Genomic DNA, 12,851 nt, shown 5'->3' with positions numbered 1-12,851 from the left:
GGCATCTAAATCCTTTTGAAAAATTGGTACCAAGAGCCCCTGAGATCCTTTAAAAAACAGCTCTTAAGTTACTCGCCCATAGCCAAACACCAGAAAAGTGAGTGCAGGCTTAGGTAAATCCGTGCTTTAATGATGCAGTTTATGAAAAAGGTTACTCTGGCATCTGCTTTAATTAATGAAATACAGCATTTGGTGATCCCATGACCATGCAAAGATACAGCATGAGAACCTCCTGTCAGCTCGGGCAGCAGGAACGCACCCGTGCGGGTCCTGCCCGCGTTTCCTGGGCTCTCCCTGGTTCCCGGCAGGATGAGCCAGCGGTGGGGAGAGCTCTGCTCCCTCAGTCTGGGTGCTGGGGACAGGATCGTGGTGGGGTTGGGATGCCTGTGCTGGATGCGAAGGTTATGTACAACCCTATTTGTTACAACCACTGAGAGACTTCATCACTAACAGGCGAACTGTCTGAACCCCCTGGTTGGCAGCATCGCTTGGTGGGATCCTGGCTGAGGAGAGGGTTTGTGAAGAGGGGTTGGTGGCTCTGGCATTTGGACAAATTCAGAGGACAGTTACTGGTGCTGGTTCTGGCATCCCACCTCTTTACACAGGATTCTGTAGAAAAATCCCATAAACCAAGCAAGCTTTCCAGGAAAGAAAATGAAGCTGCAAATCCTGCCCCTCTTATAAATTATGTCCAAGTAGGCTGAGCTGGCAAGAACGCCTTGAAGTGTGAAGTTCTTTCCATTTTATGGCTGTGAGTTCCCAAGAGACCATCTTCTTCTTCTTAGGGTTTTTTTTCTCCTGGAGATTTTTTTCCCGGGGTGGAGGGCAGATACCATGTGCATTTGGCTGGTGGGGGCAAGAATCTGGCAGCAGAAAAAGGGCCGTCAGCAAGAGAAAGTGAGCTGCAAATTGTCCATTTCTAAACTGCTTGTTCATCTGACACTTGCAAACTCCGAAGCCACCTGTTCAGCCATCAGTCACCAAGTGAAAATGAAGCTTTCCTTAAACCCAGATTCTGACATATAGAGAAAACTAAAAAGGGAAAAAAAAGCGGAGAAAAGGAAATTCTTCTGAATTTGCTCTACTGTGAAACGAGAATAGAAACTGAAGCTAAAACTCAAGGGAAGGGTTTTTTCCCCCTTCTCTCCAAACTGTAATATTACAAGTGCTTTTTCAAACAGTGACACAAACAATCAAAAAAATCCAACTTCTTTCACGCAGCATTTTTGCAGAACTCCAGAAGCGTTCCTGAAGGCAGAAGTTGCCACCTCTCCCCCCAGCAGCGGCAGATTTTTGGGGTGTGACTGGCTCCTTGCTAAAAGAACACTGCATGTTAACAAGTGGTGTAGCTCTTTGAAGTTGCGAAACTAAAGAGCAGATTAGCTGTGATACCAAGTTCAGAGTAGGCTTTCCCCTTTCCATGCAAGGTCAAATTAAGACTGGACCAGCCAGCAACCCAAAAGTAGACCATACTAAGCAGCTGATTATTTTCTGCCCTCTTCGGGTGCAATGCATTCGCCTCTCTGAAGGAGAATTTCAGGGCAGCAGCCAGCAGGGTAGACTCTTACGTGCGAGGTTTTTCTGGCTGACCACAGAGCACATAGCCCATGCGCCTGATCAAATAGCTTATTAATTTCATCATTTCAGACTTTTATGGTTTTTCCAGTTGCTGCTGCTTTTATAAACAAGCATTTCAGTGACCTTCCCCTCCGGACATCAGCGCATTCAGCTCTGCAAGAATCCCAAGCTCTGAAAGTTTATAAATAAGCCTTCTATCAAGTTCCACAACAGGTGTGACCTCCCCCCCTGTCCTAAAACTGAACAGTTTCAACAAGCAAATAAAGACTGCACAGTCCTGTCTTAAAGGGGAAGCACTCTGGAGAGTAGTATATAGGCCCAGATACTCTCAACAGAAGGCCTGGCCCATCTGCAAAAAGGGATCGTGTGGCCACAGCCTGGGGACTCCTGTCTCTTGTAGGTGACCCTTTAAGCAAGAGTGAGGGACAGAGACTGGAACCGTGCTCACCGTGACCTACATCAGCATGGCAATCCCGGGCTGTCCACACACTGATTCAGTTCCCACCGCAATTGATTCTGGTAGGTTCTGGGTGCTGGGTCTGCCTGACTGAGACATGAGATTTGTAGGAGGCGTTTGTCATAAGCAGAAGATGCACAACCCGAATCTCTTCACTTTCAGTGGGGTTCCTGCCGGTATGTCAATGGTACGTTGGCAACACTGAGTGGAAAAGGAAAGGACCAGGTCCTGTTGGGAGCTGCAGAGTGGCCAGTCTCATACTCATCTGATTTTGCTTAAAAGGAGACTGTTCTCCTAATTTCTGGTATACTGCATGCATTATGTTTACTGCTCCTTTCAAAATGTTAGAGGGAAACCAGGGTTTTGAAGAGAGGAAACTGAAATCTGAGATTGCAGTTGTGGATGAGCACCTCAAAGGCTGAGATTGAGGCAAAGATGAGGCTTCCATCTTCGTAGGAGGATCCTACTGGCACTTTGTCCCTCCATTTAGCTGCAATATAATCTAAGCAGAAATTGTGAAATAGGGTCAAGAGGGGAATTCACCTGCAGGAAATAGTATTTCTCTCTCTGTTCTGTGAAACTGTGTGGTGGTGTCTGTTTTTTACATGTGTAAGTTTGAAAGGAAACCAAATGGTTTGAAGTGTCTAAGTGGGCTTCTTGGTATAGACTATTATATAAACTAGCAGTATGGTGCGCAGTGGAAAGATGCTGTGAAATCATTGAGACAGCAGGACATAGGGGACACTTTGCTTCGAAATAATCAGTGATAACTGAGTCTCAGTATCACTGTGAAAGAGATTGGTCATAACCATTAAGGCAGGAAAATACCCATATGATTAGTACAGCTGGGGAAGCCACCATAGCAAATGAGACAGGAAGGCCCAATATGCTCAGTGCAGTGAATGGAATCGGTTCAGTCGGCGTGATGGAGAATAGCTGGTACAATCAATACATGCTACAGAGTTTGGAAGCTATTGTGATGGTGTACTATGGGGCAAACAGAATAATTCCACAACCAAGAGATTTAATACGGTCAAAAGATATCAGGAATCCAGTGTGATTGACTGGGCAAGGGACTGAATGTTATCAGTGGGAGTGGGAACAACGATGATGATACAATCAATGGGACATCAGGTCTTTTGGCTTTCAAGCCTCATGCTGTCCATTCTTGTCACTGAAAATTGCTTTAAAGAATATTTGCTATTATGTATATGGCACACAGTTTACAGAAGCGTGAACACATTGCTGTGGTGTAGAAAGTCTCGGGTTGCTCCACCACGAGGAATTGCGCTTGTCCGCGTAGGCAGGTAAGTGGGTGAGTGGAGCATGTGCAAGCACTAGAATGGGTGTATTTTATCAGAGGTAGGAAATCGGTGGTGCTGCAGGTCTCATGCTGCAGTCCCTTTTCTGCAGCATTATGGAAGGATTTGGTTCTAGGAACATCCTAAGTACCCTGCGGAGAACAATAAGAGCAGCCATTTGGCTCATGGTGAGCCTCGTCCCTTCTAATGCACTTGCAGTCCCCCAGGGCCACCTCTAATTACTGCTCAAACACAGGAGTTGCAATGATGCATCATGCCAAAACCATCCAGAATAAGCTTCACACAGTGGGATTTGTTGTCAGTCTTGCCTTTTTTAAAAAAAATTTCTTTTTTTACACAGTACTGGTAAGAAAACTTTTTAACCCCCTTGACTAGGGATTCGGGGTTCTGCAGCACCTGCAGCTGACTGGCATCTGTCAACCCCCCCGAGATCCTACAGAGAAGGCGACTCCTGAGCTCCGGGAGGATCTCTGGATATTTTCTGCTGTGGTGAAGACAAAGTTGCTTCCCGGGAAGTCTCTGCACACTGAGGCTTTTGCTAGAAATCCAAGTCCAGTCCTCCCCTTCAAGTCAAGCCAGCCCCTGGACTGAAGTTACCTCCCTTTAACAGGAAGGGACAAGCTCTCTCCTGTGAGAGTGTCTTTGAGACGTCCAACCATAGATACAAGCTCCCATTTAAGAGCAAACTCATATTTCTGTTTGCTGCTACAAGAGCTGACCTTAACCTTTGCTCTACCTGAACCCTCCTTCTGACGCTATAAACTCTGGTTGTCATCCTCCCCCCGGTGTAATTTTACCTTCAAAAATTATCATCATTTCACAGGGATTAGGGTGTGGCCACTTACAGAAACACAGATAATGTCAAGCTTGCATGCAGGTATATGGCTAAAAGGACACACATGAAAGCCTGCCTGTACACATGTATGCTTCCATATATGCAGGAATGGATAGCTATGCATTATTTGTACATATATAGGAAGGGAAATCGATCTATACAAACTCAGCCTATGGTAGTTTGAATAGTTTCAAACATAATGTATATCCTGGTGGGAGGAGTCTCACTGGTGTCGATACAAAGAGTTCTGCAAAAGCCTGAAGAAAAAGTGTGTAACTTCTATTTATGTGGAATCTAAGGGCTGGTGAGAGTGAAGGATGGCTCACATCTGGGTTTCGAGTCCTATCCGCAGTGCTGTGGGGAACTTCATGTTGCATTACAAATGGAGAGATGTGCAGGTGTGTGAATGCAAAACCAGGAAATTTAAGATGTCTCTGTTCAGTGAACTTTCCGTGGTCCTCACCGGTGTGAATGTCAGTTAGAAGAGTGCAATGTGAAGAAAATACACCCACAAAACAGATGCTCTAGAACAGCTCTGTAATATGGCCAGAAAGCCATGAGTGTCCAGGAGGTAAGCCTAGATTCAGGACCCAGTGTTCTGAAATCTCTGGTTACTAGCAAAAGTATTTGAAAATAAATATAGACACAAATTAAAATGATACCATTTTTGACAAAGTAGACAGTAGTTGAAATATAATGAGGCCCTGTAGAAAAATGCCCCTCCACCAAGCGAGCACTTGCTGGGCGGATTAGCCAGCATTCCTTCTCCTCCATTGAGTGGTGTCACAAGCTAATAAATATTTCAGAATTGGCTGTATTCAATCCAGCCCTTGTCCCGGTTGACGTCTGTTCTCTCAGTTTTCAGAAGGAGACAGGTGCAGAAGGATGAAAAGGGATTTAATTACTAAACATCCCCTACTCCCAGAATCCAAACACATGCTGTACTGTACATATGCACCACACCTACTGTACTCACAAGCACATATAATACCCATGCACACACAGTCACACCTACTACACTCTGCAACACACGCTTATTTAATCCATGTTGCACACAGATTGTGTTTTGGAAGTAGAGGATTCACATTGCGTTGCACCAACATGTTTTGGCCGTGGAAGGTCCGTGTGTGCACTGCAGTTATAGCACGTTCTCCTCCTCCAGAGCCACACACCCAGTCACAGAAATGGAAAAGTCAGAAATGGCTTTTTTGTCCCTTCCTCATGGCCAGTCTGTAAAAGAATAAGAATTTGCTACAGCTGCTCGCCAGCAGATATAAACTTCTTTTTTTCTTCTTGTGCTGAATATCCCATGTTCAGCCCCGGCCTCTTTTCAGTTAGGGCAGCAATACAAAGAATCACGCTGTACAGCTCTGTACCCACACTGCAGTCACCACATCCTCCCTCACCTGCAGAGAGTACCTTACATACACATGACTTATTTACTGTATTCATAGCTTCTGTTTACACACTTTGCTCTGATACAAGTGTACAAAGGCCCTAACCATAACCCTTAAAACCTCTGCTCTTATAGGGCTAGATTTTCAAATACTCTGCACCCACGATGGAGCTCCATTCAGACACCACCCAATGAGCCAAGGAGATGGTGCTGCTCCTTCATGTGGGATCTGGATCACTGCTGAGGGGTCTTTCCTTCCAAAGACTCTCCTGCTGTTCGACAGGGAAGATCTAGTAGCACTGCTCACAATAATAATAGTCTTAGTCTGGGAGTTGTGGGCAAATTTCAGTGTGAGAAGCTGCATTCATTCTCATTAAAATTTCCTGGCACTTTCAGCTACAAAGAGGTTACTCCTTCGATTCCTATTCCAGGCCTAACTGTCGGTGTGGTTGCTGAGCACACTTGTGCTCAGGCACAGACAGCTGCCTGGCAGCGGGGCCAAGCTGCTGGAGCCTCGCTGGGGCTTTGCCTTGGTTCTGGCTGTCACCCGTTGGAAGAAGTCAGGTCATTTTATGTCAGTTGCCTCAGCTTCATCGTCTGTAAAATGAGGCTAGTAACATGAACTTCTTTTGGAAAGTGATTTGAGATTTACTGAGCTAGCAAATACTTGTCTGGGTAGTCTATTAGAGTGCTTTGAGATCTTTGAGGGACTCCTGAGTGTATCAGGGTGATATATTGCTGTTACCAGCTACTTTAGACAGCAAAGAAAAATAAAGGACTAGAGTTGAAGAAAGGGAGAGTTGGATGCTCCTCCAGTCCACTGGAACAGTGATGTTGACTCCAGTCTCTGCTGGATCAGGAGCTGGAAGCTCAAGTGATAGGTGGTGACAAACACCAAGAAAATCGGAAGTGATGGATGGTGAAAGCAAATGGTTCTGTGTCTGGGCTAGAAGGGGTTTCCAGATAATGTATCACTTAGGTCAAATACGGAACACCATTGGCTTTAGAGCCAGGTAATTAGTGTATCAGAAAATTGGGGGAAATTATGTATGTTTTTAAGATGGGCTATTAAAGCAAGCCGTGAATTATTGAGAAGGGAAACTGCTCTCTTTGTTTTATTTAAGTTAACCTTGGAGAGCAGAGAAAGAACATCAGGATGATTTTTTCTGGGACACATGTTCTATATAAGAGCACATGTGGTTGCAATGATATCAAGGCCCCCACTGCATCTCACACACTGCAAACACATGCTTGTGTGCACATATGTGCAGTCATTCATGCACACACACCAGGGGCTGTAAATATCCTTGCTACATGTGCCCAGTACCTGCATGCTTGCTGTCTTTTATATACAAAGCTCCGTACACACTCAGAAAAAGAGCAGTCAGACCTGGTATGTATCACACAAATAGCTGGAATAGTACACTTAAATGTTGCACATGGAGTAACATGGGATAAATATAGTCTGTTCCCACCGTGCTTACACTACTCAAAATACTTCTGCAGGCTCATTTATAGGTGCACGAATATTTTATTAAAGTAATCTCGGTTTCACATGGATCCCCAAATTGTAATCAAAAGTTCGTACTGTTTTTACACAAATATTTGTGCAAATTTTACATACTGAGCAGAATTCCCGTATGACCCCGTGTTGAGACCTACAGTAACTTGCAAATTCTTAGCTTACAAACTTTTCCTGTGTATCTGCACATACCTGCATGCACTGTGTGTGTTTGCATATATTCTGTTGATGCCCTGTGTCCACTCAGTGCAGAATCCAGTTTTATAGCAATCTATAGAAGGATTCAAAGGCTGAATTAGACCTCGTTCTCCTTTCAACTGGAGGGTTTGAGGAAAATTTCTGTGGAACTCCATTTCCATTAAAGTCTGGAGTGTTTTTCTGGAGGAGATGTGCTGCTCAGTTAAAAACAGGAGCACTAATTAAGTTGATTCTACTGTAACTCTCATGGTTGGTTGACTCTACTGTCTCCGTGACCATAAGAGTGCTAATTTGATTTCATGTCTAAAGTGTGTTTGTTTCCCCAAACTGGTCTCTGATTCTTCACATACTTAGAGACAGGCTTGAGTTCTGGCTCAGGAAGACCCTGTGGAGTGATCGGTTTGGTTTCCTCTCCACCTCAGAAGGGACTGGATGGCCCTCCTGTTTCTGCGTACAATGGATTGACCTTTATCAGGATGGAATTAGGAAATGTTAAATTATGAAAACTTTGAGACTTGTGCAGAAATGTTCTTATGTAAAGAACGAAGCCTAGGAAGTAGGAATTAAATTGCAAGAAATAATGGGCTTAAATTGCAGCAAGAAAGATTTAGGTTAGCTATTAGGAAAAACTTTCTTATGATAAGGACAGTTAAACACTGGAATAGATTGTCTAGGTAGGTTGTACAACCTCCATCCAAGGCAGATTTTGAGAACAGGCCAGGCAAACAAGAATGATGTAGCTATAGATGGTCCTGCATAGAAGTGGCCAGAATAAGTGACCTCTAGAGCTCCCTTCTAATCCTATATTCCTATGATATTAAGAGGCTAAGATTTAGCATTGCTTGGGTTATAGCTAATACAGCAATGTGTGCAGTGGGATGGATGGATAGCTGGATGTTGAGGACAGATATATCCTTTCTCACATTAACACTAGTCATGGTTATGGTCCATCTAAATTCCAGTGCATTGCTTAGAAAAATGTGCCCTTTAATTTCCTAATAAAACAGCTGGGTAAATTCTTCTACTTGCAGCTAAAGAAAAGAAAGGGGAAAAAAAAAGAACACTTGAAATGAATTTTTAATACAGATTTGAGTGGGATTGCAGCAGGCGCTTCTGATCTGATAATTGCACTGGATCAGCCACAGTCGTCATCTTTTTTCCCCTCAGAAATTTTTTGTGAGAGTTTAGAGTTGGGGAACGTTCCCAGCCGAGGGAACTTGGGAGGTCTCCAGGTAACCAGTGAGCGCGGAGCCGGGCCAGCAGTGTGGACAGGACACGCAAGGTCATGGGCAGCCACCAGCTGCCGATTCTCATCCCTTTGCAATAGAAGCAAGGTCAGGAACATCCTCGCTGTTTATTTAGTCAATGGCCCCTGCCGAAATTGCCAAAAGAGCTGTAGCACCTACAGCATGGAGCACAGCCAGCTAATAGGAACTAATGTCCAACCCCTCTCCACTAAACTGCGACTCAGATGGCTGAATCCAAAGGACCAAGCAAGAAAAAGACATACGTATGTTGTGTAGAACACAGACACTTTTTTCCTTTGTATTTCGCTTTCAAAAGTATAAGTATTGTAGAAGCTGCTGCTTGGGGAGTCGCTTTACAGCACAAGTGAGTCTTTGAAAGGTTCTTCCCTCTGTGTGCAGTCTATACGGGGACTGCTGGCAGGGTTGTCTGCAGCCTCTGGAGGTTCATTTCCCTGTTCCCTGTGCAAACTGGGAACACCCCTTGAAAGGGTATTGGAATAATACTCGAAATGCATTCCCCTTCCTTTCTTTAAGACTGTCCCAGACTCATTACACCATCTTACTCTCTTTCTAATTGACACTAGAACATGTTGGCTGGCATTGCTGTCAGTGCATCCTACTAGTGAGACAGAGCTTGGATCAGCCAAAGAGTGCTTTTGTTGGCTTGGCATGGCTTAAATTAGTTTCTTGAGGGAAATCAGCTATCTTGGTAAAAGCACTTTGGTTCCTGTATCACTGCAGCTACACTACAGCTTTTCGCAGTGTAGAAACACAGTTAAAAAATCATGGCCCTAATTGACATTACCATAAATAATTTCTAGCATAGACCTGGCTCAGAGTGAATGGGGAAGGATAGCAAGAAAAGCCTCTGTGTCCTATTACCAGCTGCCCTAAGCCAAGTCTTGTCTTGAGATCCTCCAGCTTTGCTCCTATGGCTTGCAAAGCAGACCTGGTGCAATCCCCAACAGTTGGGAATGCGGTGGCAAACAGAGGAGGGAAATTTAGGCTGAAACCCCTGGCAAACCTCTGTTGACTTCCCCATGAGCACTTGGTTTTTTCCCTCAGCCTGCCACTGTTTCCAATGAGACCGTTGTGCTCCGAGATGAAAGGGCAGAGATTCTCTGTGCCTCACTCCCTGCTTTTTTCCTTCTTTTTTTTCTTTTTTTTCGGTGCCGTTCTGGAGAGCCATTGGCTGCTGCCTCAGATATCCTGAGAGATGCGGCAATTAATTTTCTTTTAATCAAGGTCGGATGAAGTAAATTGGTGCGGCTCTGCAGCCCCTCATTTTCTGTTTTTGCAGTGATGCAAAACAAATATGATCAAATTATGCTCCTTCTCACCTTATTGAATTAGGAAGCGTGACTGATCCGGGAGAGCTGAGATGTTATATACTGTACCAATCCTCACCATCCCCCTCCCTGACAAAGCCATCGGGAATCTTTTTGCAGGTTTTTTATTTCAAGTTCGGAGGGAAGTGTGGGAGTGGGTGTGGGTGGTGGGGAGAGAGTCCCATTTATTTTTCTTAGTTGGTGGGGTGATGCTGTGGATTTCACCTCACAGTGATGTGTGAGTAATCACGATAATCAGGTCCATCTGGGCTCAGGGATAAAATCTGTCAAGAGGACAAAGAAGTTAAAGAGCAGGCCTGCAAAGAGAAGGACCTTTCGGCTGTTTCAACAGAAGGTCTTACCCGCACGTCTGTCTGTCTGCTGGGTGCATGGCTGGATGAGCGTGGGCTTTGAGGGACCGGTTTGGGAGTGGAGTCCAGTATGACTGGTGGGCTTTGGCTTACTGGTCTGGGAATAGCGGGTCGTGGGGGGCAATTTCCAGCTCTGCCACTCACTTCTGTATCCTTTGGCGTACCGCCTTGGCCCTCCGTGCCCAGCTACCCTGCCTGTGCAATATGGGTAATGAAGTTTGCCATGAGATTCGCAAATGAAAAGCATTACTTGAGAGCTAAGTGTTATTTGCACTTTGTTAGCTCTTAAGGACTATTTTGTGTTAATTTCCTTGCCAGCATGCCAGAGGAAGGAGGAAGAACAAGAAAGATACATGCTCACACGCAGAGCAGTCTCATGGAGATTTTGCTTATAGTCGGTTTGTTCATGTAATCTGAAATATATGTTAGTCTGACTGACAGCATCCGTTTGCTCTTTGTATATAGAGAAACATTACAAATGCTGTGATCAATACCACTATGGACATACAAATTGCACAATATATATAGTCCTGTAACCCACGGCTGGGAGGTCTCGGCAGCCAGCAGACTCGGGCTGCTACGCTGCTGTTTATATCAGAAGGTTTCTGTGTGGGTAGTAGGCTCCTATGGTCAAAACTTGTAATACCCGTGAGGGAATAAAACATGGAGATGCAGCAGGAAAAATGCATAATGAGTGGGCTAATGTGTACACTATTCTTCTCTGAAAGAAACTCAAGGTGGTTTTGAGCTTGACCTAAGGGGATCCTTTCCAGCGTGACAATCATAGAAATGGACAGTCTCCTGGGAGGGAGGAAAATATATAGTCCATCCTCTACCCTGAGGCAAAATCAAGTGAAAGGAGCTGACCCAAGAGAGGGTGGGTCAGCAACAACAGGACTTCAGATCCCGCTGACCTGGGCACTAGTCCTCTGCACACAGCATGGTGATCTCCGCACAGCTAATCTGGGTTGATTACATGATCTCGTTGATCCCTTTTGGTTTCAGAATTTACACTTCTCTTAGTGAGTACCCAGTAGATACTAAGGTTGGGATTTAGAAAAAAGCAGGGTAGGCTGAGAAAGGCAGTCAGCTTTGGTCTGTGTGAAAACTGTTCCTGTTCTCTGTGCTGAGAGAGGGAGATACTTCTTGGTAGATCGGCCTAGTTCAGGATCCATCCAGCACGGCGTGAACAGAAACAGCCCTGAAGAGGAGTGTCCTGTGCAAGCAGAGATCGGAGCGGCTCAGTGAGAGATTGGACAGACAGGATTAACTACCTCCTCCTGTCCCTGGCCCTCCGGGCTTGCTGTCTGCCTTAAGACCCGGAATATCCCCTTTATGTCTTTTCTACGTGTACCACTTCACAATATCAGTTGCTAACATCCACCAGTGACCCAGATGTCTACTGACCTACTGATTCAAACCACTGTGGTTTCCTCCTGCAGTGTTCGGTGCAGCTCTCTACTCCCGTTACCTCCATGTCTTTCAGCGTCTCTAATCTTTCCCTCTCTCTCAGATTTTCCTCTCGTTCCCTCATTTTTTCAGCTTCCCCCTGTAGCAGATAAATCCAGTTCTGTTGGGGGGATGGGGGTCATGGAACACAACCCACAATGCATGAACCCACCAGCTCAGCAGATTTTACTTGGTACTGTTTTGGCATCCAATCCTACCCATATTTCTGTGAATCATTGTGCCATTCGTGATCAGAGCTCCAAATGAAACTCACCAGGAATTTTTATTACTCCAAGAACAGTGAAATAATAGTCGGAACTACCGATCGCTGTAGCTGGTGAGATGGGGCTCCCAGGGGAGCACAGGGCAGCACAGCTTTAATTGTCCTTTTTTTTCCCCTTTCCCTGACAGTAGGAAAGGAACCCCAGCTGCCTTACAACTCTCCCACCCTATATTTTCTTCTGAATACTCAGATTCTATAATACCCATTTCCTGTGAAAAGCATTCTGAAGTTGTGGAATAGCGCTGTTTTTGCGGCTGAAAATAGTTGCTGAATTGCTTGCTGAGAGCCTGATTGTTACAAATCATTAATAACATCCTCTACTTGGATTAGCTAGTAATAACACCTTGTTGTTGTTCTCCCTAGATCTCAAAGCTTTGTGTGAAGCAGGTCAGGATGATTATTTTCATTTCACAATGATTATTATTTTCACAGAGGCACTAAGAGGTGGGATGTTGTGCCTAGGGGCAAAGCCCAGGTTTCAGGAGCCTCATTTCTTAGGACCACACTCCTCATCACAAAAGATGGCAAAGAGTCTTCCCAACCCTTCTAGACCCCGGTTTTACCAGGAGTTATAGACTGACGTAGCAGAGGGCATTGGTGAAGCTTTGGTATAAGGAACAATGGAGAAATGCTGGTTTAACAACCACGCTGGTGCAGATGCCACAAGGAGCTCTGGTTGTGTGCAAAGCTCATAGCTGGTGCAGGCTGGGGCTCAGCCTCTTCCAGGTGAGAAATGGACTGAGGAGGGATGTAGAGCTGAGAAGCAAAGATCTGCTGTGTGCCAGCCACAGGTCTTGGTGAGGAGCACACAGCTCATCTCACCTCATCTCACCTCTGCTAGAGCCAAAGCTTGCAGGGTTACAAT

At 45.1% G+C, this 12,851-nt stretch overlaps 1 protein-coding gene across 1 annotated transcript in view; it reads left to right on the top strand.

Moving 5' to 3' along the window:
* Positions 1-1,976: 1,976 nt before the first annotated feature.
* CASZ1 (castor zinc finger 1) overlaps positions 1,977-12,851 on the top strand; it is a 216,972-nt gene continuing 206,097 nt past the window's right edge. Inside the window, exon 1 of the mRNA XM_071798597.1 lies at positions 1,977-2,097. The gene's annotated coding sequence lies outside the window, so the exon portion shown is untranslated. The remainder of the gene's footprint in view (positions 2,098-12,851) is intronic.

Source organism: Patagioenas fasciata, chromosome 23 (genome assembly GCF_037038585.1).
Source record: "Patagioenas fasciata isolate bPatFas1 chromosome 23, bPatFas1.hap1, whole genome shotgun sequence".
Classification (NCBI taxonomy): Eukaryota; Metazoa; Chordata; class Aves; order Columbiformes; family Columbidae; genus Patagioenas; species Patagioenas fasciata.
The sequence above is the reverse complement of the archived record's forward strand: the minus strand, read 5'-3'. Positions and strand labels throughout refer to the sequence as shown.